We start from the raw sequence: 27,475 nt of genomic DNA, 5'->3' as shown, positions 1-27,475 counted from the left end.
ATAATTGACCTATAACACTATATTAATTCCTGGTGCACAATAGCACCAGGAATTAATTTAGCACTTCTATACATTACAAATGATTTTGCACTTCTATACATTACAAAATGATCACCACTATACTTCTAGTTACCATCTGTCACCATACAAAAATAATAGATTATTATTGAATATATTTTCCAAGCTGTACATTTTATGCCTGTGACTAATTTATTTTGGTTTTCTTTTTAATGTTTATTTATTTTTCTTTCTTATTAGTCATCCATTTTATACACATCAGTGTATACATGTCAATCCCAATCTCCCAATTCATCCCACCACCCCTGCCCCCCCACCCCGCTGCTTTCCCCCCTTGGTGTCCATAGGTTTGTTCTCTACATCTGTGTCTCAACTTCTGCCCTGCAAACCAGTTATTATCTAGGTTCCACATATATGCGTTAATATACGATATCTGTTTTTCTATTTCTGACTTACTTCGCTCTGTATGACAGTCTCTAGATCCATCCACATCTCAAAAAATGACCCAATTTTGTTCCTTTTTATAGCTGAGTAATATTCAATTGTATATATGTGCCACATCTTCTTTATCCATTCGCCTGTCGATGGGCATTTAGGTTGCTTCCATGACCTGACTATTGTAAATACTGCTGCAATGAACATTGGGGTGAGTGTCTTTTTGAATTATGGTTTTCTCTGGGTATATGCCCAGTAGTGGATTTCTGGATCATATGGTAGTTCTATTTTTAGTTCTTTAAGGAACCTCCATACTGTTCTCCATAGTGGCTGTATCATTTTACATTCCCACAAACAGTGCAAGAGGGTTCCCTTTTCTCCACACCTTCTCCAGCATTTGTACTTTGTAGATTTTCTGGGGATGCCCATTCTAACTGGTATGAGGTGATACCTCATTGTAGTTTTAATTTGCATTTCTCTAATAATTAGTGATGTTGAGCAACTTTTCATGTGCTTCTTGGCCATCTGTTTGTCTTCATTGGAGAAATGTCTATTTAGATCTTCTGCCCATTTTTGGATTGGGTTGTTTGTTTTTTTACTATTGAGCTCCATGAGCTGTTTATATATTTTGGAGATGAATCCTTTGTCCGTTGATTCGTTTGCAAATATTTTCTCCCATTCTGAGGGTTGTCTTTTAGTCTTGTTTATGGTTTCTTTGCTGTGCAAATGCTTTTAAGTTTCATTAGGTCCCATTTGTTTATTTTTGTTTTTATTTCATTACTCTAGGAGGTGGGCAAAAAAGATCTTGCTGTGATTTATGTCAGTGTTCTTCCTATGTTTTCCTCTAAGAGTTTGATAGTGCCCGGTCTTACATTTAGGTCTCTAATACATTTTGAGTTTATTTTTGTGTATGGTCTTAGGGAGTGTCCTAATTTCATTCTTTTACATGTACCTGCCCAGTTTTCCCAGCACCACTTATTGAGGAGACTGTCTTTTCTCCATTGTATATCCTTGCCTCCTTTGTCATAGATTAGTTGACCGTAGGTGCATGGGATTATCTCTGGGCTTTTTAGCCTGTTCCATTGATCTATATTTCTGTTATTGTGCCAGTACCATATTGTCTTGATTACTGTAGCGTTGTAGTATAGTCTGAAGTCAGGGAGCCTGATTTCTCCAGTTCCATTTTTTTCCCTCAAGACCGCTTTGGCTATTCGGGGTCTTCTGTGTCTCCATACAAATTTTAAGATTTTTTGTTCTAGTTCTGTAAAAACTGCCATTGGTAATTTGATAGGGATTGCATTGAATCTGTAGATCACTTTGGGTCATAGGGTCATTTTCACAATGGTGATTCTTCCATTCCAAGAACATGGTGTATCTCTCCATCTGTTGCTATTATCTTTAATTTCTTTCATCAGTGTCTTATAGTTTTCTGCATACAGGTCTTTTGTCTCCTTAGGTAGGTTTATTCCTAGGTATTTTATTCTTTTTGTTGCAGTGGTAAATGGGAGTGTTTCCTTAATTTCTCTTTCAGATTTTCCATCATCAGTGTATAGGAATGCAAGAGGTTTCTGTGAATTAATTTTGTATCCTGCAACTTTACCAAATTCATTGATTAGTTCTAGTAGTTTTCTGGTGGCATCTTTAGGATTCTTTATGTATAGTATCATGTCATCTGCCAACAGTGACAGTTTTACTTCTTCTTTTCCAATTTGGATTCCTTTTATTTCTTTTTATTCTCTGATTGCTGTGGCTAGGGCTTCCAAAACTGTGTTGAATAATAGTGGTGAGAGTGGACATCCTTGTCTTGTTCCTGAACTTAGAGGAAATGCTTTCAGTTTTTCACCATTGAGAATGATGTTTGCTGTGGGTTTGTCGTACATGGCCTTTATTATGTTGAAGTAGGTTCCCTCTATGCCCACTCTCTGGCAGGTTTTTTTCATAAATGGGTGTTGAGTTTTGTCAGAAGCTTTTTTTGCATCTATTGAGATGATCATGTGGTTTTTATTCTTCAATTTGTTAATATGGTGTATCACATTGATTTGCATATATTGAAGAATCCTTGCATCTCTGGGATAAATCCCACTTGATCCTGGTGTATGATCCTTTTAATGTGTTGTTGGATTCTGTTTGCTAGTATTTTGCTGATGATTTTTGCATCTATATTCATCAGTGATATTGGTCTGTAATTTTTTTTTTGTAGTATCTTTCTCTGGTTTTGGTATCAGGGTGATGGTGGCCTCATAGAATGAGTTTGGGAGTTTTCCTTCCTCGGCAATTTTTCAGAAGAGTTTGAGAAGGATGGGTGTTAGCTCTTCTCTAAATGTTTGATAGAATTCACCTGTGAAGCCATCTGCTCCTGGACGTTTGTTTGTTGGAAGATTTTTAATCACAGTTTCAATTTCATTACTTGTGATTGCTCTGTTCATATTTTCTATTACTTCCTTGTTCAGTCCTGGAAGGTTATACCTTTCTAAGAATTTTTCCATTTCTTCCAGGTTGTCCATTTTATTGGTATAGAATTGCTTGTAGTAGTCTCTTAGGATGCTTTTTATTTCTGCGGTGTCTGTTGTAACTTCTCCTTTTTCATTTCTAAGTTTATTGATTTGAGTCCTCTCCCTCTTTTTCTTGATGAGTCTGGCTAATGGTTTATCAATTTTGTTTATCTTCTCAAAGAACCATCTTTTAGTTTTATTCATTTTTGCTATTGTTTTCTTTGTTTCTATTTCATTTATTTCTACTCTGATCTTTATGATTTCTTTCCTTCTGCTAATGATAGGTTTTGTTTGTTCTTCTTTCTCTAGTTCCTTTAGGTGTAAGGTTAGATGGTTTATTTGAGATTTTTCTTGTTTCTTGAGGTAGGCTTGTATAGCTATAAACTTCCCTCTTAGATCTGCTTTTCTGCATCCCATAGGTTTTGGATCATCGTGTTTTCATTGTCATTTGTCTCTAGGTATATTTTGATTTCCTCTTTGATATCTTCAGTGATCTCTTGGTTATTTAGTAACGTATTGTTTAGCTTCCATGTGTTTGTGTTTTTTACATTTTTTTCCCCATAATTCATTTCTAATCTCATAACGTTGAGGTCAGAGAAGATGCTGTTTCAATTTTCCTAAATTTGCTGAGGCTTGATTTGTGATCCAAGATGTGATCTATCCTGGAGAATGTTCCATGTGCCCTTGAGAAGAAAGAGTAATCTACTGTTTTTGGATACAGTGTCCTATAAATATCAATTAAGTCTCTCTGGTCTATTGTGTCATTTAAAGCTTGTGTTTCCTTATTAATTTTCTGTTTGGATATTCTGTCCATTGGTGTAAGTGAGGTGTTAAAGTCCCCCACCATTATTGTGTTACTGTCGGTTTCCTCTTTTAGAGCTGTTAGCAGTTGCCTTATGTACTGAGGTGCTCCTATGTTGGGTGTATATATGTTTATAATTGTTATATCTTCTTCTTGGATTGATCCCTTGATCATTACGTAGTGTCCTTCCTTGTCTCTTGTCACAGTCTTTATTTGAAAGTCTATTTTATCTGATATAGTCTTGCTACTCCAGCTTTCTTTTGATTTCCATTTGCATGGAATATCTTTTTCCATCTCCTCATTTTCAGTCTGTATGTGTCCCTAGGTCTGAAGTGGGTCTCTTGTAGAAAGCATATATATGGGTGTTTTTTTTTTTTTTTTGTATCCATTCAGCAAGCTTGTGTCTTTTGGTTGGAGCCCTTAATCCATTCACGTTTAAGGTAATTATCGATATGTATGTTCCTATGACCATTTTCTTAATTGTTTTGGGTTTGTTTTTGTAGGTCCTTTTCTTCTGTTGTGTTTCCCACTTAGAGAAGTTCCTTTAGCATTTGTTGTAGAGCCGGTTTGGTGGTGCTGAATTCTCTTAGCTTTTGCTTGTCTGTAAAGCTTCTGATTTCTCCATCGAATCTGAATGAGATCCTTCCTGGGTAGAGTGATCTTGGTTGTAGTTTCTTCCCTTTCATCCCTTTAAGTATATCATGCCACTGTTGAGAAATCAGCTGTTAACGTTATGGGAGTTCCCTTGTATGTTATTTGTCATTTTTCCCTTGCTGCTTTCAATAAAGTTTCTTTATCTTTAATTTTTGTCAATTTGATGACTATGTGTTTCAGCGTGTTTCTCCTTGGGTTTATCCTGAATGGGACTCTCTGCACTTCCTGGACTTGGGTGGCTATTTCCTTCCCCACGTTAAGGAAGTTTTTGACTATAATTTCTTCACATATTTTCTTGGGTCCTTTCTCTCTCTCTTCTCCTTCTGGGACTCCTATAATGTGAATGTTGTTGCATTTAATGTTGTCCCAGAGGTCTCTTAGGCTGTCTTCATTTCTTTTCATTCTTTCTTCTTTATTCTGTTTCGCAGCAGTGAATTCCACCATTCTGTCTTCCAGGTCACTTATCCGTTCTTCTGCCTCAGTTATTCTGCTATTGATTCCTTCTAGTATATTTTTCATTTCAGTTATTGTATTGTTCATCTCTGTCTGTTTGTTCTTTAATTCTTCTAGGTCTTTGTTAAACATTTCTTGCATCTTCTCGATCTTTGTCTCCATTCTTTTTCTGAGGGCCTGGATCATCTTTACTATCATTATTCTGAATTCTTTTTCTGGAAGGTTGCCTATCTCCACTTCATTTAGTTGTTTTTCTGGGGTTTTATCTTGTTCCTTCATCTGGTACATAGCCCTCTGCCTTTTCATCTTGTCTATCTTTCTGTGAATGTGGTTTTTGTTCCACAGGCTGCAGGATTGTAGTTCTTCTTGCTTCTGCTGTCTGCCCTCTGTTGGATGAGGCTATATAAGAGGATTGTGGAAGTTTCCTGATGGGAGGGACTGGTGGTGGTGGGTAGAGCTGGCTGTTGCTCTAGTGGGCAGAGCTCATTAAAATTTTATTATGCTTTTCTGCTCGTGGGTGTGGCTGGGTTCCCTCCCTGTTGGTTGTTTGGCCTGAGATGACCCAACACTGCAGCCTACCCGGGCTCTTTGGTGGGGCTAATGGCAGATTCTGGGAGGGCTTACACTGAGGAGTGCTTCCCAGAACTTCTGCTGCCAGTGTCCTTGTGCCTTGGTGAGCCACAGCTGCCTCCTGCCTCTGCAGGAGACCCTCCAACACTAGCAGGTAGGCCTGGTTCAGTCTCCCCTGGGGTCACTGCTCCTTCCCCTGGGTCCCGATGCACAAACTACTTTGTGTGTCCCCTCCAAGAGTGGAGTCTCTGTTTCCCCCAGTCCTGCTGAAGTCCTGCAATCAAATCCAGCTAGCCTTCAAAGTCTGATTCTCTAGGAATTCCTCCTCCCATTACCAGACCTCTAGGTTGGGAAGCCTGACGTGTGGTTCAGAACCTTCACTCCAGTGGGTGGACCTCTGTGGTATAAGTGTTCGCCAGTTTGTGAGTTACCCACCCAGCAGTTATGGGATTTGATTTTATTGCAATAGCACCCCTCCTACCATCTCATTTCAGCTTCTTCTTTGTCTTTGCAGGTGGGGTATCTTTTTTGGTGAGTTGCAGTGTATTCCTGTCGATGATTGTTCAGCAGTTAGCTGTGATTCTGGTGTTCTCAAAAGAGGGAGTGAGAGCATGTCCTTCTACTCCGCCATCTTGAACCAATCTATTTTGTAACTGGAATTTTGTACTTCTTAATCTCCCTCACCTGTCCTTTCACGTGTTTTGCTCTTTAGAGCCCACATACAAGTGAAATCATATGATATTTGTCTTTCTCTGTCTGACTTATTTCACTTAGCATAATAACCTCTAAGTCCATCTATGTTGTCAAAATGGCAAGATCTCATTTATTTTTGTGGCTGATTAATATTCCATGGTATGTACATACCACAATTTCTTTATCCATTCATCTATTGATGGGCACTTGGTTTGCTACCCATATCTTAGTAGTTGTAAATAATGCTGCAGTGAACATAGGGGTGCATGCATCTTTTCAAATTACTGTTTTCATTTTCTTCAGATAAATACCCAGGATTGGAGTTTCTGGGTCAAATAGTAGTTCTATTTTTAATTTTTTGAGGAAGTTCCATACTGTTTTCCATAGTGGCTATACCAATTTACAGTCCTACCAAAGGTGCATAGGAGTTCCCTTTTCTCCACACCCTTGCCAGCACTAGTTATTTGTTGTCTTTTTGACAATAGTAATTCTGAAAGACATGAGGTGATATCTCATTGTGGTTTTGATTTGCATTTCCCTGATGATTAGTGATGTTGAGCATCTCTTCATGCGCCAGTTGGCCATCTGTATGTCTTCTTTGGAAAAATGTCCTTTCATGTCCTCTGACCATTTTTTAATCGGGTTGTTTGGTTTTTTGGTGTTAAGGAGTATGAGCTCTTTGTATGTTTTCGATATGAACCCCTCATCAGATATGTCATTTGCAAATATCTTCTCCCATTCAGTAGGTGAACTTTTGTTTTGATGATAGTCTCCTTTGCTGTGCAAAGGCTTTTTAGTTTGATATAGCTCCTTTTGTTTATTTGTGCTTTTGTTTCCCTTGCCTGAGGAGACATATCCAAGAACATATAGTTAAGAATGATGTCAAAGGACATACTTCCTATGTTTTCTTCTAGGAATGTTACAGTTTCAGATGTTACATTTAAGTCTTTAATCCATTTTGACTTTATCTTTGTAAATGGTGTGAGAAAGTAGTCCAGTTTGATTCTTTTGCATGTAGCTGTCCAGTTTTTTTTTTTTTTTTTAAGTAAGGAAACTTTAAACCAATTTTTCTGCCATGTGTTATTTGGATAAGGATGGAGATGAACTCGGAAGTTGGAAATGAGTGTTCTTTCTACAGTAGACTCTGAGCCTACCAAGGAACAACCAGAGCTAAGAAGTTCTCTAGCAGACACTTCCTAAGATGGACAAAAATCCACACCATTTAAAAACATGTTTAACTAAATTATTTATCATTACAGTGTTTCAGGCCTATTCTTATAACAGACTACGCACCAAACCTTTTAGGGAGTAGGGAGGTTCCTGGCAACAGGGAGGCCCAGGATTCAGGCAGTAATCCTGGCAGCAGGGGCAGCTTCTTAAAACGGATTCTCCTAAAGAAAGGGACTTTCACAAGAGAGACGTGAGATTTCATAGTCAACAAAACCACTCTGCCTCTGTCTCTACTTTTGCTAACCATGATCTAAAAATACCAAATGAACATCAACAAACCCACACACCTCATCCATCTCTGTCCTCAGAGGAATGCCCGCAAACCTGCAGTCCCCTCAGGGAAAAGTCTGGCCAGGGAGGTCAGAGCTCCAGGGAGCCAAGAGGACAGGAAGGAGGCTTGGAAGTCAGCCCAGACAAAGATTTTCTACAAAGATTTCATCAACAATTTAAAAAATGCCTTTTTAAGTGGAAATCTGCAAATGTTATTGAAATATGAGTATTTTAAAAGGAATCTCTATAGCATCTCTTCATCAAAAATAGAAGAAAATTTGTGGGCAATTTCAGAGACAGTTTACATCCAGAGCTCTCACTTTACTAGGTGGAACAATGGCTTTTTAAGGTACTGACTTACATGTAATGAGAAACAGGAGAAAAAGCTTCACTGCACACGAAGGATTTAGGAGCTCCAAAGACCCACAGTGGACAAATCTCTAGTCATCCATCCTTTCAATGTTTTTCAGTATTAAATGCTTACCACATGCAATGCACTCTTTCAGTAACTACAGTCTTCTTTCCTGCTCTAGAACAGAGGACTGACTTACATATAAACAATTTGCGATAATAAGCATTTGTATCCAATGTAATCGAAGAGCAGAAGGCATAATTAATTATGCAGGGAATGGACTTTGAGAGGATTGTCAAGTAAAGCTTTCTTTTAAACATTGGTTTCTTTTGCAGAAAACTTCAGGGAGCTCTTTAATTCCTTCCTGAATTTTCCTCATCTTTCATTCCCAGCTTATATTCTGTTAATTCCCATCTACTAGGCCTTGTTACCTCCCCTATCAAAGAGACTAACACCAATAATGTCCTCAATTTATCATGGCTCAGTTGATCCAACCATACCCTTTCTCCCAGGACTAAACCTCTGGTTCACGCAAATGTGGATCTTAATCATTACTCCTATATTGTTCTTAAAGATGTATCCTGAGTGTCAGGAATGCAGATAGCTGCAAAGTACTCCACACTGCTAGAGTCGTCATCTTTTTTAAGACATAAATAAAGGAAGCAGAATTCCTATTTCATATACGGTGGAAAATCTAGGGTCTCCAAAGATTCAAAGGAGAAAGGAGCTTGACTTTTTCCCAGCCACATTTTGTGCCCATCTGCCACTGAATTCTTGGCCTCCCTCTGCCTCTCATGTCCTGTTCACACGGCCCTTTCCCTCACCAGTTTACTCACAAGCAGACAATTCCCTGCTTCTTGAAGTTCTCAAAGTGCCACTGAAAGTGTGAGTATAGAAGAAATTTACATCTCCGTGTAGCTGATTTTAGCAATCAGCCTAAAATCCACATTAGCCTCATTTGTTCTCAAAAACTTCTTCTGCATTCCTGCCACTAGGAACAATTCCTCCATTTCTTCCTCCTCTGTGCCTCACCATTTCCTGGGAAAGAGCTAAGCTGCAGGGAGCCTGAAGCCTTCACTATTTCAAGAACCCTTTTTAGGACAAGCATTACAAAATTATGAATACAAAATTAGGTACAAGGCCTTAGAAAGTGCTCACACAAATGAACCGCAGCGTCATTATCCCCTGCCTATTTCCACATTGCACTGACACTGTTTTTCTTCATCGTAGCTGCCAGCCCCCAACACTTCAATTCATGCTGTTTTTCTTATGAAGGTCCAAGAGAGATCGATTTCCATAACCTGAAAATGTTAGAATGTATTTTGCTAAATGACATAATTTTTTCTCCAAATATTTCAAAACCTACAGCTTTTAAGTGAACATGCTACACACCATTGTACTTAGCTAGCACATGAACTCTAAGGGCTAGATTCCCTCCTCCTCTCTCTACCTAGAAATCACCCTTCCCCTCCACATGTGCCCACCACCAAGACATATAATTTTAGATTTTACCTAGAATGCAATTCCCCTAGGTTGAAGGAGCTGGAATGTATTGCTAGGTGACATTTGACAGTTCCTGCTCATGGATCTGAGTAAACTGAGTGACAGTTGATGTGTGCTCCAGTCTTTGGTTGAATTGAAAGGAACATTTAAGGAAAAGAGGCCCAATCTTCTTTTGTGAAATATGAAATAGGACATCAGGTTGGGGTGAGACATCATGACCTAATCAGTCAATTCTAAAACTGTTTTCCAATAGCCTGTATTTCAGGGCAGAAGCTGAGCTTCAGTGATGGGTAGTGGAGGGAGCTATCTGTGAGGCTACACAGTAAGGAGACTCCAAGGGAAATCTGTGCACAAAGGCAGGTAAATTGCCCCCAGCAAGGCCACACCTCATCAAATCTCATGAAGAGGGTTCCCTATCTGGTTTTAGTATTTGTGGGTTTTTTTTGTGGCCACTCCACGCAGCATGTGGGATCTTAGTTCCCCAACCAGGGATCAAACCCATGCCCCATGCACTGGAAGCGTGAAGTCTTAACCACTGGACCGCCAGGGAAGTCCCCTGATCTGTATCTTATTGTTGATGATAATAAGAGCAATAACAAAAATCGCTGTCAGTTATTAAGAACTTATTTCCAGCAGAAACTAAGTGCTTCGGATAATACAAGTACAGTTGACACTTGAACAACATTGATTTGGGTCCACATACACAGATTTTTTTATTCAATAATAAATACAGCAGTACTGCATGACCCCGGTTGGTTGAATACATGCATAGGTAACCGCAAATTCAAAAGGCTGACTGTAAAGTTATACATGGGGTTTCAACTGTATGGGGGTCAATGCCCCTAACCTCCATGTTGTTCAAAGGTCATCTGTAATTCTCATATCAGTTCTGAAAGGGAGGTGTTACTATCCTCCATTCTATAGCAAGGAGACAGAGATTTGGGAGAGTTAAATTAATCTTTCAAAGTCATATATTTGGTAAGTAAAGGATGTAAAATTCAAACCCCAAGTCTGTTTCACTTGCAACCTACATAATATTTTAGTTAAAAAAATATGGAATTGCCATTTAGTAGGTCAAAATAGTCAGATATTGGCAATTTCATATGGTTCAATAATAATCAGCTTCAAGCTCTATTAAGAGTCTGAGAATCAATGCTCAAGTCAAATGAAGAGTTTCATGGTTTCCACAATTTTTATACATCGTGGCCATGGGGAGCAGCAAAGACCCAGGATAGCCAAGAGGACGCCACCTGAAATAATGCAACAGATGGTGTAACTTGCAGAGTTGGAATCAACTTCTTGAGTCATTTAGAGCGGAGGTCAGCAAACTTTTCCTGTGAAGAGCCAGGTAGGCAATACTTTTTACTTAGCCCTGCAGCTACAGTGTGAAAGTAGCCATAAGCAGATGGATGTGGCTGTGTTCCAACTGCACTTTCTTTACCAAAGGAAGCTGCATTGTTTGCCAACCTCCAAACTAGAAGAATGATTTTCTTAAAGCGAAAATCAGGTTTTTTTTAAGAGATTACAATAAGACAACCATCACTTGATCTAACAGAGAAATTCCAACGGATGCTGAGGGCTTAAGTAGATGAGGAGACAAGATTGCATAGTGGCTAAGAGTCTCGGCTCTGTGGTCAGACTCCCAAACTTCGAATTTCAGCTCAGACACTTGTTAGCCATGTGACTTTGGGTGAGAACTTCATCTAAGCCTTCATCTTCTCTTCTGTACTATGGAATAGTAACAGTAGCTACGTCATAGGGTCGTAAGAAATACATTTTAAAACTCTATCATATCTTAGTGCAGTGCCTGGCTTACCATAAACATTCTATAAATGTTAGTTGAGTGTTCAGTGGTACTTTCCCAGGTGTCTTGGAATTTTTTTGGCTAAATTCTCACAGCTAAGAACATGAGTGATGAGTTGCTGTACTCTCTGAAGAGATCTGCTTTTTACAACTTCCATGCAGTTTATTCAATGAGAACAAACCCAGTACTGAGACTGTCACTCCATCTTGACGCTATTAGAGCAAATTTGGCCTTCAAAAGGAAGGCTGCCAGGAATGGAATTCATAGCCATAAAGGAGGGGTAGAAGAGGGGGGTCCTCTTCCCTTTGCCTAAGCCATGTAAGGGAAGGCTTCCGGAACTGCTGGAAGAGGAGATGGGCACCTCACTCTCTGTTCACCAAAACACAGAAATTCAAGTCCAAGTGCTTCCCTGAGAAAGGAGAAAAGCATGCTGAGAGAGTTAATGGGGGAAAATGACATAGATTCCCTTGCATTTAGGGATTACACGAACATAGAGATTGATGCCTGGTTTCCACATGGAGAATGTTAAATAGCAGAAGAAATGCTGGTGTATTAGAGGAAAGGAGGGCAAAAAGAGAGGGGTCAGCCGTTGGACAGAGCGCAGTCCCACCTTCAGTGATGCAGGACGCATGAATATCCCATGGGTCAAATTATGGGCCAGAAAATAGTCAAGCATGAGCTGCTGTGCGTGTGCCCCACTCAGAAGCGCCAGTACTAGAATGGGGTCAGGGGGTAAACCTGAGGGGTCACAGGAGTCATCTGGGTGTGCACTGCCTACATCAGGGAGTGACAGAAAACACCAGCAATACTGTCACTACAGCTCCAGGCAGGTATGACTCTGCATCTCTTTTTAAAATTCTTTCTTCCTCTACCTTAACCCAAAGAAGACAGAAACAGGAAAGTGTACAGGAAATAAAGGGTGAAAAAAAGAGACCATGTCCCCCTTGCCCACAGGTATCCCCAAACCAAAGGTCAGTACTCAATTACTGGGGAGGGGGAAGGTTTTTCATTAGATGTGAGATTGAAATTTTGATTGTTCTGCATTTTTAAGGCCTCGAAGACAGAGTCACCAAAAAAGGCCATTTTTTAAGAGCTGAAGTCAACTGAAAATATGTGGGAGCTGTCAAAAATGTCATCTAAAGTATGGAAGGGAGATCAGAAACAGAATGTTTGAAGAAAGTAGTCAGAGCAAACTAAAACCACTTTCTGTCTGTGAGCCCACTGACTTCAGCACACTTAATAAACTGGTTGCATTTGCTGTTGTTATTAAGACTGGACATGAGCATGTACATGAAAGCAGAGAATAAAGTGTTTAGAAACAGCAAAGGGGTGTTTTAACCAAGGTGTGTCCAGGGTGTGGGGTAGATATGGGGTAAAGGGGAGGGATGTAAGCTTGTGCAAGGGAAATATTTACTCACTGATGAGTTAAGCAGACCGTGGACATGCAGGGGCACATGGAAAATGGCAGTCACACCAGTGGAGACCCTTTCCCCCGCTGTCTTAAGGCGAAAGCTATATTATCTAAAGGGGTGGATGCTGGGCGGACCACAGGTGTTTGCCACTAGGAGCAAGCTCTTTGGTTGTGATTTTTTCATACATGGAATTAACCCAGAGAAAATAGACAAGAGGCTTCTGAAATGTTTAAGGAACTTTGGTGACAGAGGACCCCAGGCCTGGTGGACAAGTTTTGTTTGTCAGTGTTTCCCACATAAAGTTAGATCAGGGTCCCTAAATTTGTACCACTGGGAGGGGCTCAAAATGGTGTAGAGTCTCCAAGAAAGGTATCTTTCCTATGTTCGTGGAGGACAGTGAATAATGAGAATCCTCACTGGGGCGGAACGGGGGGCTGCCAGTTTGGCTAACTAAGAAGTGGAGTCCCAGGACTTCCCTGGCGGTCCAGTGGTTAAGACTCCACGCTTCCACCGCAGGGGGCTCCGGTTCAATCCCTGGTTGGGGAACTAAGATCCCACATGAGGCATGGCCAAACAAATAATAATAAAAATAAAGAAATAAAAACCTGCAGAGAGCCTTCCTAACAACTTTAAACGTAGAGAAAAAGAAGAAAAAGAAGGAGAAGTGGAGTCCCTTCCAGCTCAGAGAGTGGGTGCAATTGTTCACCAGTAGGATTAGGTATTTCCCGTAGGTCAGAGACGGCTCTTTATTCGCTGTCTCCACCCTTGAATACTGTGTATGTTGAAGACAGATAATGTATCTTTTGGTTTATGGCTCTCTAGAGCATGAGGTACATTTAGACCTGATGGAGAGGTCAGTACGTCACACGGGGTTCCTGAACTTGGAGCTGGATTTGGTTACTATATGAGACAGGGGTGTGGTCTCCACTGGGAAAGGAAGAATGCGTTGGATGATGAGGAAGAGAGGCCTCTGAAGATGTTGAGTAACCAAGGAACGGGTAGAGGCAAATATTTTGGATTATCTACCTACAGGCTATTCACCATGCACTTCCCCTCGAGTCCCTCTATCACTAAGGTTGAAAAGCAAACTATCCACCTTCCCAGAAGCGCTTGCATCTTGGGGTGACCTAGCGACCCAGCGCTGGTCAGTGAGGCATAAGTGGAAGCTACTCATGAGACTTGTAGAAAATGTGATTGGTTTTTAAGGAGTGGACTTGGCTGCCATTCTCTTTAGCCCTTCCTCCTTTTTGGCTGACCCCTTCTTTTTTCTTCTTGTCTAGACCATGTGTGGAATACTTGGAGGCACAGCAGCCATTTTACAACAGTAAAGATGGAATTTAAAAATGGTTCAGTAGGGCTTCCGTGGTGGCGCAGTGGTTGAGAGTCCGCCTGCCGATGCAGGGGATGCGGGTTCGTGCCCTGGTCCAGGAAGATCCCACATGCCGCGGAGTGGCTGGGCCCGTGGGCCATGGCCGCTGAGCCTGCACGTCCGGAGCCTGTGCTCCACAACGGGAGAGGCCACAGCAGTGAGAGGCCCGTGTACCGCAAAAAAAAAAAAAAAAAAAAAGGTTCAGTAGAAAGATAGAAGGAACCCTTATGACATCATTGAGCAGCTGCTCCAGACCCACACTTCTTATACGAGGAAAAACAAAAGATGTGGTACGTATATACAATGGAGTATTACTCAGCCATAAAAAAGAACGAAATTGGGTCATTTGTAGAGGTGTGGATGGACCTAGAGACTGTCATACAGAGTGAAGTAAGTCAGAAAGAGAAAAACAAATATATATTAACGCATATATGTGGAATCTAGAAAAATGGTACAGATGAACCAGTTTGCAAGGCAGAAACAGAGACACAGATGTAGAGAACAAACTATGGACACCAAGGGGGGAAAGTGTGGGGTGGGGAGGTGGTGGTGGGATGGATTGGGAGATTGGGATTGACATAAATACACTAATATGTATAAAATAGATAACTAATAAGAACCTGCCATATAAAAATTAAATAAATAAAATCCAAGAAAAACCTTTGGTGAAACTACTGTGATTGAATTTTCTACCATTTGGATTTGAATTAATTCCTAACTGATGTAATATGATGAAATGCTCTATAGCCATAAAGCACATGCCATAGAAAGAAGGATATTTATCGAAGTGCTAATAGATTTTTAATCAAAAAGGAACCCCTGTGATCAAATGGTTTGGGAAACGCCAAGTTAAACCTGATTAAGCAGCTTACTTTATTTAAGGGGATATAACATACAGTTTTTACCAAACTTAACCACAGGGTACCATTTCATTGTCTATCTCAGTGCACTAGTTTTACTAGAATAAAGTTTGGGAACTTCTGTTGTATAAAATGTCAGTAATATAGAAAATGGTTAATGATATTTTTGCTAAATGAAAAAAAGTTTATAGATCGAATGTATTTCTGTTCACTAAGGTTATGTCTAGTGAATAATTTTAACTATTGATCTACTTGTTTTCCTTTTCCAAACTCTCTAAATAAATTACAACTACTGTACATTATATCTGTGATCAGTAAAACACAATTAATATTTTTTCCCAGTAGCATTCTATTCACTTGTGTGGAGTGGGTAGAAGAGTGTGAAGCTTTCGAGCATTGTAATAAGTAACAGATTCCTGTGATTTACTCACCTGTATAGCATGACTATTCTATTGCCTCACAGCTCAGTAAAATACTCTGTTGGCTTAAAGCCTGCTGACGGAGCACATTCGTGACCAGCTGGGGAGATGGGAAAATGAGGAAGTAAGGGGTGGGACCCAGGTCAGACTATTCTATGGCGCCAGCAGAAGGTTTCTGAGGAGAAGACAGAAACTCTTCAGTTTAAGGGTAAACTAAAGAAGGTCCTCATAGGAGTTCCAATCGCACAAGCTCCTAGTGAGTGTGGATGATTTCAGTTCTGTCAAAAGAGTAAACATGTAGTGTAGCATGAATTAAAGAAAATTAAAATCTCCAGAATATTATTCCTTCTACAAGTTTTAACCCTATAAATTAGTTTAAAGATATCTTGCCACAAAAAAATAGCAATTACTTGTCATTTATTTGGATAATTATTGCTTTTCTGGTTTTGGGGGGGGCAGGGAGACAAGTCCAAACAGAATACAAATATCAATTACCAAATCATTTTGCTGTGGGGGACATTAGAAACTCGAATGAGATCTGAGAATTATATAGATATAATGTATGGATATCAATTTCAATTCCCTCATTTTGATTGTTGTCTTGTGGTGATATAGGAAATGTCCTTGTTTGTAGGAACTACACATTAACATATTTGGGGATGACAGGACATTGATTTGGAAACTTCCTCTCAAAAGATTCAGAGAAAAAAAAGTTCTCTTTTTTCTCTAAAGGTATTTTCCTTGCAATTTTTCTGTAAGTTTGTGATAATTTCAAAATATAAAATATGTATATTTTTAAATGATGATAAAAGGGAAACAAACATAATAAATTTCACTCTTTCCTCTAAGCTACATTGCTGTGGAAAGGCATTCTGTCAACACAGTGCTTTCTAATGAGCACCTTGACAGTATCTATATTTCTACTTGGAAACTAAAAATACTTTGCTATCTAAATAACTATTTTCACCAATGAAAATATTGTATACTCAAAAAAACAGTAAAGATGACTACTTTTATTTTTATTTTTTAAAAATATCTTTTATATTTCCTTTATGTTTTCTAAGACATTTTCACATACCTTACAATCCTCACGGGGTTCTTGTCAGATTGGTAGGCAACTTGGAGGAATTGAAAGAACAGGTCCTAGACTAGGGAGGATGTGGACTGTAATTCCAGTTGCACAAATCCAAGCCATGTGACCTTGGGAACACTAACTAAACTCTTTTAGCCTCTGCTTCATTATCTGAACCTCCTAAATAGTAAATGTACTATTTACAAAAACTACACTTCCTATTCTGAAGATATAATGAGGTGTAAATCGCCGAGTCAAGGTATAAAGCATAATCCAGGACCATCTATCCATAAGGCTGACAGTTATGGTGTACGTGGTAAGTGCCAGGTACAGTTCTAGGCACAGGAGACGTAGCTGTGACCTAGAGATATGGTCCCTGCTGTCACAGAGTTCCCAGCCTAGTGGAAGCAGAGACAGAGAGGACAATCAAGTGGTGATGTCATAGAGTAACTGGGGTAAGGTACATAGGGACCTTAGGTAAAGGTAGTCACAGGAGGCTTCTCCCAGAAGAGCTGAAACTTCAGTGATGTGAAGATCCCCTGCTAAGATCTGCACAAGCAGCTCCTCTATTGTCACCCACCCACAAAGACTGCGCCCAGAGGGGCAAGATTGCTTCCTGGAAATACAACCGTGCTTAACAAGGGGCCAGCTTCCTGTAGGTGCCCTGTGATCTCAGTGACAGGCTTCAGAGGTCGTGAACCACCACAATCTGCTTGTATTAGCCAAGGTTGTCCAGAGAAATAGAACCTGTGTATAAAGGTGGTTTATTATGAGGAATTGGCTCAGTTAATTATGGAAGTAAAGAAGTCCCACAGTCTGCCGCCTGCAAGCTGAAGACCCAGGAAAGCAGTGATGTAATTCAGTCTGAGTCTGGGGAGCTGAGAATCAAGGAGGCTAATAATGTAAATCCCAGTCCAAGGTGAGATGAGATGTCCCAGCTCAACCATGAGGCAGGAAAAAAGGGACAAATTCCTCCTTCCTCCACCTTTTGTTCTATTCAGTCTCTTAAGGAATTGGATGGTGCCCACTCACATGGGTGGGTATGGGGGAAGACAATGTACTGAGTCCACCAATTCATGCTAATCCCATCTGGAAACACCCTCACAGACACACCCAGAGATCATGTTTAATCTGGGCGCTCGATGGCCCACTCAGATTGACACATAAAGTAAACCATCACATCCCTCGAAGCCTGTTCTTGTGGTACATGTGTGGAGAAATCATATCCGGGTGAACAGATGTACTGTAGTTTATGTATCCAACCCTCTAACTCACATAGAAGAAACTCAGCTAAAACATAGCCCTAGGCTTCTTCGGGGTATTTTTAAAAGCCACTTCACTGGTGCGTGTGTGTGTGTGTGTGCATGTGTGTGTGTGTGTGTGTGTACTGCTGGATTTTTTTCATATGATATTTTTTGAGAATATTACTTGTGAAACCAGTCGTTTCCTGTTCTCCTAACTCAAACATTACACTCCCATTTAAAGACTATATTGGGGGCTTCCCTGGTGGCACAGTGGTTGAGAGTCCGCCTGCCGATGCAGGGGACACGGGTTCATGTCCCGGTCCGGGAAGATCCCACATGTCGTGGAGCGGCTGGGCCCGTGAGCCATGGCCGATGAGCCTGCGCGTCCGGAGCCTGTGCTCCGCAACGGGAGAAGCCACAACAGTGAGAGGCCCGCGTACCGCAAAAAAAAAAAAAAAAAGACTATATTGGGGCAATCATCCGTACGTGTGATGAAGGAGCTAAGAAAAGAGCAAATGAAGTCCTTGTGGCAACAGATAGGCAGGCTGCACTACCTTTGAATTGCCACAACCCATGTAAGAAGCAAGAAGGAAAAACAGAAGTTATTCCAACTCTAAAACCTCCAGCTGCCTACCCTGACTGTCATGGACAGTCCATATTTGTAGACACACAAATATGGACTTTTGGTTTCATTGCCATTTATTTTGAACATTCACATCAGAAGTTTTATCACTTGATTAATGCTTTCAAATTGCTTAATTAAAAAAGTTTTCATGACCCCAAAATGGAAAACTCCTGAATTAGAAAGCCTTGTTTGCATTTATGTGTCTGTCTATTGGTGCTGTAAATGATTTCTCAAGTCGACATTAACATTCCAAGCTAAGACTGCTCTCAGAGAATTCTGAAAGGCTTTCTATATTTGGCAGAACTGCATCAGAAACCAAAATATGTCCATTTAATTTTAAGAAAACATACCATGCTTTACATGTAATCCTAGCTCCCTCTTCCCTTTACATTTTTCTTCCACAGAAAAAATGCTCTCAAGCTATTTGGTCTGTGACCAAAAATCTCCCCAAAACCTGTGTCTCCCTAGAAAAATGAGGAGTCTGTCACAGATGGCCTGGTTCAGAAAGCTGGGCACACAGAGCATCCTCAAAATTCTTATTCTCTCCTTCCCCACCTGATCTTCATTCTTAAGAAGAAGCAGGCTCACAGATATAAAGAACAAACTAGTGGTTACCAGTGGGGAGAGGGAAGGGAAGAGGGGCAATGTAGGGGTAGCAGATTAAGAGGTACAAACTCTTAGGTATAAAATAAGCTACAAGTTATATTGTACAACACAGGGAATATAGGCAATATTTTATAATAACTATAAATGGAGTATAACCTTTAAAAATTGTGATTCTCTATATTATACACCTGTAGCTTATATAATATTACTATATATCAACCATACTTCAATAAAAAAAGAAGCACTCAAGCACACGGAGGTGTCATGTAAATATTCCAGAATTAACTGAACGTGCAAAGACTGCTAATTGTCTCCCAATCTCATCCCCCTTCTTCCTTTTTATTCCTGAGTATTGGCTGAGCAAAAGCCTGCCCGCCTGTGGACGACTTCTCCAATCTAGGTGGGGTCATGTAGCCAAGTGTTGGCAAGTGAAGTGTGAGTGAAAGCTATTCCTCCAGTGAACCATCTTGCCCTCAAGAAGCTTAAAAACTAGTAGAAAAAGATATGTACAGAAGGAACTACAAAGCAAGGGAGGCACTAGCGCCTCAGGGAAGGAAGGGAACACCATGTCCTAACAATCTCTCACACTGGCAACCCATGACATTTCCTGAGCACCCAAAAATGTGGAATGATAAGCCATTTTTCCAAAAAATAGGAACAGTGAAGCTTATTTTCACTCCTCTTTCCTGCCTGTTTCATATTCTTTCTTCCCGTACCAGCTACCGAGAATCTTCATGCTGCTACAAGCCTTCCTTGCAGAGGTACCCTATGTCCACATTCCCATCAAATTATGTGTGTCCAGTAACCTTGTTCCTCAGGTTCTTACTGCCTGGAAGATTTTAAAAAGTCAATTTGAGCCCAAGTGTTAAAGGGGTAGTGAGTCGCTTCTTCTCTAATAATAATAGCTAACATTTATTAAACATTTACTATGTACAAGGTACTATTCTAAGTTCTTTATATGTAACTCACTTAAGCTTCACTGCACTCCCATGAGGAAGGTACTGTTAGTAAGGAAACTGAGGCTCAGAAAGTTTCAGCAACTTACCTAAATGCACAGCAAATAAATGGTCAGTTTTGAACCCAGGTAGTCTGATTCCTGAGCTTCTAGACCTTGAGCTCTTAACCACCACATTGCACAACTTTTAGCATTTTATCTGTCACCTTTGGAAAATAAGAGTTTTGAATGTTAACTGGTGCAATCACAGGAGTTAAAGATGCTTTGGCAGAACCATCAGGAAAGAGAATGTGATGTAAAAAAGTCCCCATGTCAGACCTTGTAGCCAAGAACCTATTGATTATGTGTCAGATAAGCCCACTGTCCTCTTCATGAGGTTAGATGAAGACTCTGAAGGGAATAAAAGATAGCTTCTCTCATCTCAAGGGCTTACTACCTGAAAGACATCTGCAACATTTCTGTCTGTTCTGTGATGGTCTGGTCATTCTTTCAGGAATGAGTGGGCTCCTATAAATAGGAAGAGAATCTATCTGGGTACTATTCTATAGGATGGCAGTATTTCCCAAAGTGAGGAGTGTTGTGATCACCTCCTCTTCATTCCACCGGTGAGGGAAGGATTACCTCCCTAGGATTATGGGGATGGTTGGACACACAACATCTAAGACTGGAGAGAAGAGATCACAGCAGTTTATTAGTCATATATTGTCAGCCTGGTGGAGGAGGACGAAGCTCGCCACTCTGGAGTGTTTCACTCGGGGACAGAATGAACAAGCAGGGCTTGTGCAAGGCAGGCTCTGCAGTAGCAAGAGGGTAAGGTGACCCCTGGTTCCTACAGAAAATGTGATTGGCTTGTTTTAATAATCCTACAGGCACTGAAGCCTGCCAGTGAGGCATAAGCAGGCCCTGTGCCTGGCCACTGTAATTAGGAGGTCTGTTTGGCCAGTGGACTTCCTCCAGAGGAGGGGCCGGGGCTTGTGGTTAGACGATTCAATGCCCTCCCAGTTTCAGATGTCAAAGCAGCAGAAACATGAAGTCTCAGTTTCAGACCTTAGACCAGGTCTGAAAGGGAAGGGAGTCACAGCAGGTAGTAAGGAAGGTTTGGGTCATTCAGATAATCACATTGAATCAGCTGGTAAGAAAGTTACTCCCTTTTCAGGTCTCATTCAATCTGCAGATTTTGTCAACAAGGAAGTCTGGGGTTAGTGCCAATGTACGTTTACCACCCCTGTAACACGTGCTAATCTCCCTTTCTAACAATAATGAAGCAAGCACCATACTGGTTCCTTGGGCAGCTAACACTGCCTGGTCAGAATTTAGAAATGTTTTCTTTTCATTGCATTAATATTTGCTGTTTCCCTTCCACTTCTAGTAGGTGATACTGATTTTTCAATGATGTGATAGAGGTGCCTTTTAAAATAAATATAAATTTAAAATGCAAGTATTAAAGAAGTATTGAATAAATGATACTATAGACAATAGTACAGATAGAAGTAGAATTATTAAACAAACAAATTATTAACATTTAGGAAATACTTCTGTGAGGCTTGTGAGTTTCCTGGTCCATCCACTCTGGGCACAGTGCTAATGACCCTAATATTTTAAAAAAAATTTTAAATTGAAGTAAAATATCATGTTAGTTTCCAGTATACAGCAAAGTGACTCAGTTATATATATATATATTTTTTCATATTCTTTTCTATTATGGCTTATTACAAGATATTGAATATAGTGCCCTGAGCTAAACAGGAGGACCTTGCTGTTTATCTATTTATATGTAGTAGTTTGTATCTGCTAATCCCAAACTCGTAATTTATCCTTCCTCCCCACTTTCCCCTTTGGTAACCATAAGTTTGTTTTCTATGTCTGTGAGTCTGTTTCTTTTGTAAATAAGTTCATTTGTATCATATTTTAGATTCCACATATAATTGATATCATATGGTATTTGTCTTTGTCTGACTTACTACACTTAATATGATAATCTCTAGGTTCATTCATGCTGCTGCAAATGCCATTATTTCATCCTTTTTTATGACTAATATTCCATCATGTATACATATCACATCTTCTTTATCCATTCATCTGTTGGTGGACATTTAGGTTGCTTCCATGTCTTGGATATTGTAAATAGTGCTGCAATGAATATTGGGGTGCATGGATCTTTTTGGATAATGGTTTTCTCCAGATATATGCCCAGGAGTGGGATTGCTGGATCCTATGGTAGCTCTATTTTTAGTTTTTTAAGGAACCTCCTTACTGTTCTCCATAGTGGCTCCAATTTACATTCCCACCAACAGTGTAGGAGGGTTCCTTTTTCTCCATACCCTCTCCAGCATTGTTATTTGTAGACTTTTTAATGATGGCCATTTTGATCGGTGTGAGGTGATACTTCATTATAGTTTTGATTTGCATTTCTCTAATAATTTGTTATGTTGAGCATCTTTCATGTGTCTATTGGCCATCTGTATGTAATGACCCTTAATATTAACTGAATCCATCAATGATGGGCAGCAAAACTATGTGAGAGAGCTATTTTTAATTCCAGACACTCAAAGACTAAAAATCACACAAAAGAAGTTTACTTGAAAAGGCTAGCACCCCTACTATGTGATTAATTACAGCAAATAAACACATACGTGTTTGCACGTGCATGTGCACACACACACACACACACACACACGCACACACACACACACTTTTTCTATCTCCCTCTCACAATACACAGAAGTAGTTCAAGTACATCCCAGAATAGAAATAAAGACTAATTTGGAGTAACAGAGGTCAAGTCTCTGTCCTGGTTCTAATCCTGTTGTCCTTAAGGCTACACTTTTTACTTCTTTTTCATATGTTTTGTGCACTCTTTTCTTTGTTTCTGAAATGCTACAGCACGGTACACAGAAAAGAAATAGAACCTTGCAGCTAGACAGACCTGGGTTCAAATTCTGGCTCTACTAACCATTTGCCAGGTGACATGGGCAAATAACTTAACCTCTCTCCACCTGATCTCCTCATCTATAAAGATTATTTGAAGATATGCTAGAACTAATTCTTGACAAGGGCCTGGCAGGGGGTCTGGCAGCACAGTAAGTCCCTGAGAGCTGACAAATGCAAACAATTGCTCGAAGTTTGGGCTTTAAAGTATATTGCTTCTCTGCCTGGACTTTACATGACAGCAAGTATTTCACTCCCTGTATTTCTCTTATTTGCTGCTGCAGAAACATGACATCCAAGGGCCCTGTAGAAAGGCATCTCCTCCTTTGTCAACGCTTCCCAGCAAAATGCCTCCTAGAAAAATGCCTGTTCAAATTACGGTGGTAATGAGAGGAGTCCTGTCAACCAACCTGGCTATAGATAAGGAAAAGTCTCTCTCCTGAGCTTTTATCCAGGATGAGAAAAGGGCCCAGGGCTAGAAGTTTCTGAAGGGCCCACAAAAAGTTTGAGACTGGGAAAAATATATTGGTACCAACACACAGAAATAAAAAGCTTACTAAATCAAAATTGATAAAAATTAAGTTGAATAGCTACAAAATGTAATACTGTACATTAGTGGGCTGAATAGCGGCCTCCAAAATATCAGGTCCTAGTCTCTAGAAGTCTATAAATATTAGCATATTTAGAAAAAGGATCTTTGCTGATATGACTAAGTTAAGGATTTTGAGATGAGGAGATAATCCTGGGTTATCTGGGTGGGACTTAAATATCATCACTAGTGTCCTTAGAGAGATAGAAGAGTATACACCTAGAGATAGAAGAGTATACACCTAGAGAAAGAAGAGTATACACCTAGAGATAGAAGAGTATATACCTAGAGATAGAAAAGTATATTCCTAGAGATAGAAGTGTATATATACACCTAGAGATAGAAGTGTATACTCCTAGAGAAAGAAGAGTATACACCTAGGGATAGAAGAGTATACACCTAGAGTTTAAGAGTATACTCCTAGAGATAGAAGAGTATACTGCTGGGGATTCCCTGGTGGCGCAGTGGTTGAGAGTCCACCTGCCGATGCAGGGGACACAGATTCGTGCCCCGGTCTGGGAAGATGCCACAGGCCGTGGAGCGGCTGGGCCCGTGAGCCATGGCCGCTGAGCCTGCGTGTCTGGAGCCTGTGCTCCGCAACGGGAGAGGCCACAGCAGTGAGAGGTCCGGGTACTGCCAAACAAAACAAAAACAAAAACAAAAAGAAAAAAAAAAACAAAAAAGAAGAGTATACTCCTAGAGATAGAAGAGTATACAAATACATATAGAAGAGTATACACCTAGAAATAGAAGTGTATACTCGTAGAGGTAGAAGAGTATACTTCTAGAGTTAGAAGAGTATACAACTAGAGATAGCAGAGTATACTCCTAGAGAAGAAACCAAAGTGAAAATTGGGACAACGATTAGAGTAATACAGCCACAAGCCAAGGAATGCTGGCAGCCTACAGAAGCTGGACGAGTCCAGGAACGGATTCTTCCCTAGAGTTTCCAAAGTGAGCATGACCCTGCCAACACCTTGATTTTAACCCAGTGAAACACATTTTGGACTTTTGGCGTTAGCAACTGTGAGATAATATATTTCTATTATATTAAGCCATCCAGTTTGCTAAGGCAGCTCTAGGAAACTCATATATATGCCAACTTGTCGTACACACCTCATTCTCTTATAAATAATAATAAAGTTTATATCATAAGACCATAAATTCTTAACAGTACTCAACTTTATAAAAATCCTTTTGAGAATTTTATAGCCCAGAACAATATGGCATTTGCAAAGTGGGTATATTTTAATATATTTGGTATGGTGACGAATGGAGTCTCCTGGGGCTTCCCTGGTGGCGCAGTGTTTGAGAGTCCGCCTGCCGATGCAGAGGACACGGGTTCGTGCCCCGTTCCGGGAGGATCCCACATGCCATGGAGCGGCTGGGCCCGGGGGCCATGGCCGCTGGGCCTGCGCGTCCAGAGCCTGTGCTCCGCAACGGGAGAGGACACAACAGTGAGAGGCCCGCGTACTGCGAAAAAAAAAAGAAAAAGAAAAAGAAAAAAAAGAATGGAGTCTCGAAAAATAAGAGTTCCTAAGAATGTGATCATCTGAAAATGCTCCTGGGTCTGTGGATCCTGAGTTGCTCCCTAATTACTCAGAGACACTCCAGTGGCATCTTCCAGGATAAGTAACCGGGATTAAAGTCTAATTTACTCTTCCTCCCTCTCAAATATGTAAATAGTGAGATCAAGCACATGACTAGAGAAAAAATAAAAGTACTTTTGATGAGAATAACTTTTTTGCCGAGGCCTACTGGGTTTTTTGTGTGTATGTGGTTTTTCTTTTTCGTTTGTTTTTTGTTTTTTGCCACTCCACGCAGCTTGTGGAATCTTAGTTCCATGACCAGGGATTGAACCTGGGCCCTCGGCAGTGAGAGCACAGAGTCCTAACCACTAGACCACCAGGGAATTACCAAGCCTACTATTAATTAGTATTTTTATAAAGACAGTCCAAGCTATAAGATGCATTTAGGTCATTAACATTAGAACAGTCCCGGCTTTGTCTGTAACACAGAATGTGTGTTTGCTTTCTGCAAGTTGTTCTCTGAGAAATCTTGGCGATTGGAAGACTTAATGATTTCCCTGAAATAATTAGAAAACAAAATGAAATAACTGAACACAGTAATGCTGGGCAGAACATCCTGCATGAGCAGTCTGTGATCTTGGGTTCACTTGGCTGTGTGGGCTCAGCACAGACTCACCTGCCTAAACACTGTCCTCATCTGTAAACCAAGGGGCTGGCAACCTGACCTCTAAAGATACCTTCATCCTTCTTAAAGTCCGATTCTACTGCATCAGAAAAATGTCAAAATCAGTTTGACATCACCTCTGGCTGGTGATAATGGATGATTTTTCCCTGTCTTATACTTTTTTTGTGCACCTTGAAATTTTCGACGATGAGCAACCTTCCCCTTCAAAATCAGAAAACAGTAAGAATAAAGGGGGTGACTTAAATTGCATTCAGTTTGTACTTATGTTCTAAAGCGGAAATCTGGGCCCTGGTTTCTTCACTTCGGTGCTTACTTACCATCAAAGCCACCTCCTTTGCCTTGAGTGAGTCCCAGACCTGATCCAAGAGTCACTGTTGAAGAGCCTGGCGGCACAAACTGAGTTCCCCTAACTCTGCAAGACTCCTCTCTGGAATCATTAGGTCTGCGAAGGGCATTTACATTATGGCTTATTAATGTCTCCATCACAGTGAAACCGAGCAAGCCAGCACTGCAAGACAGCTTCTAATATAACCTGCCATTTATACAGCAGCATCTTTTTTAGCTGAGATTAATTTAATTCTTAGTCTCTTTTGACTTGCGAGATGGCCCAAGGAACCTTGTTTTGACTCAGGATGAATTCTAAATAACTATAAATCTTTATTATCCTTACCAAGCCCTTGCATGTGGTCTCCTATTCAGGCAGAGACTAGGTTTGGAAGCTTACCTATGGAGAAATGGCGTTTACCTTTATAAAGAGTTTCAGTTTTATCATCACAAGCACCATTAGGTTCACCCCTGAATATAATTATGGTGAGGCTCACCCAGCTGATAATTCAAAATGCACAGACTCAGCTCTGTGTCCTTTCTATTTCTTGTGAAACACAACCTAGCTAGTCGTGAAACACACCCCCCGTAAACATCTTCAAAAGCTGTCACAGGGCTTCCCTGGTGGCGCAGTGGTTGAGAGTCCGCCTGCCGATGCAGGGGACACGGGTTCGTACCCCGGTCCGGGAAGATCCCACATGCCGTGGAGCGGCTGGGCCCGTGAGCCATGGCCGCTGAGCCTGCACGTCCGGAGCCTGTGCTCCGCAACGGGAGAGGCCACAACAGTGAGAGGCCCGCGTACCGCAAAAAAAAAAAAAAAAAAAAGCTGTCACAGATCATTGTCTTAAAAAGTACTCTGAAAAGTATTGTTGCCATGGGGATAGATTCTTATCATATCTGTCTTTTCAACTAAAGCCTAACTGGAATATTTTTAGCCGTGGAGAGCAAAGTCTGTTTATTAAAAGTTGTTAATAATTTGTGCAAACAAGTTTCTGTGGGTTTAAAGCAACTGTGAATCACACATATCCATGTTGGCTAGAATTTTTTTTTCACATCTGAGCTTCTAGATCTTTTCACTACGTGAGTTATTTCCTTGCAGAGCTAATTACTAAAGGAAGCAAGACAGGGTGAGAAGAGAGAGTCAAGCCAAGTGAGAAAAAAAGGAAAAAAAAAAAAGACAGGTTAAGCATTTTTCTTGGGATCAGAGAAATTTCAATCCCTGTTTTTTTCCTCTTCTCTGAGAAAAACTAATTTCACTGACTTAAGAGAGATGCTTAAGAAGAGAACTGGGTTTCTCAGCAAATCATGATTGGTACCCAGTCCTGCAGCTGCAAAGGGGGCCTTGGACCACCTTGGTGGTTTCCATGATGCACCTGGAAGAGTTTGGAGGGCTCCGAGCACATGCCTTAGGGGCAACCTGGGGTCTCCACCCCCCAGGTTTTATTTGTTATATGCATTAACCCACATAAGATTTTGCTAGAAAGAAGTAGGATTTGGGGCAGGGCGTTATTGTTTAAGAAGAATTGAAAAACGGGACTGGTTAATGGTGGCTCTAATAATAAGGTGTATTGTATTGATGTGT

This window comes from Orcinus orca, chromosome 4 (assembly GCF_937001465.1).
Source record: "Orcinus orca chromosome 4, mOrcOrc1.1, whole genome shotgun sequence".
NCBI classification, from domain to species: Eukaryota; Metazoa; Chordata; class Mammalia; order Artiodactyla; family Delphinidae; genus Orcinus; species Orcinus orca.
This window is presented reverse-complemented; position numbering follows the sequence as displayed.